At 41.2% G+C, this 240-nt stretch overlaps 1 protein-coding gene across 2 annotated transcripts in view; it reads right to left on the reverse strand.

The window, feature by feature from the left end:
* Window positions 1-240, reverse strand: part of TfAP-2 (transcription factor AP-2) — a 75,393-nt gene that overhangs the window by 48,238 nt on the left and 26,915 nt on the right. The gene's annotated exons all lie outside the window — the stretch shown is intronic.

Raw genomic sequence — 240 nt, forward strand, 5'->3', positions numbered from 1 at the left:
TAAAATATGGCATAGCATTTTTAATTGGTTGCAACAGCCAATTTTTGGTTGCGTCAGCCTATCTGCAATGTCAGTATAGGATTTCGATAGACTTTTATAGACTTTTAATCCCAGCGCTGGCACCGCACGCCAAGTGTTTAAACATATTAAACGAGGAGTACTCCGGTCGAAACCTACATAAGTCTTCGATACTATCGTAATATTGTCGGATAAAGCCGAAAAGTCGGCCAGTACTGGCTG

Source organism: Mycetomoellerius zeteki, unplaced genomic scaffold (assembly GCF_001594055.1).
Source record: "Mycetomoellerius zeteki isolate Tzet28-1 unplaced genomic scaffold, Tzet1.0 scaffold112, whole genome shotgun sequence".
In the NCBI taxonomy this organism is placed as follows: domain Eukaryota; kingdom Metazoa; phylum Arthropoda; class Insecta; order Hymenoptera; family Formicidae; genus Mycetomoellerius; species Mycetomoellerius zeteki.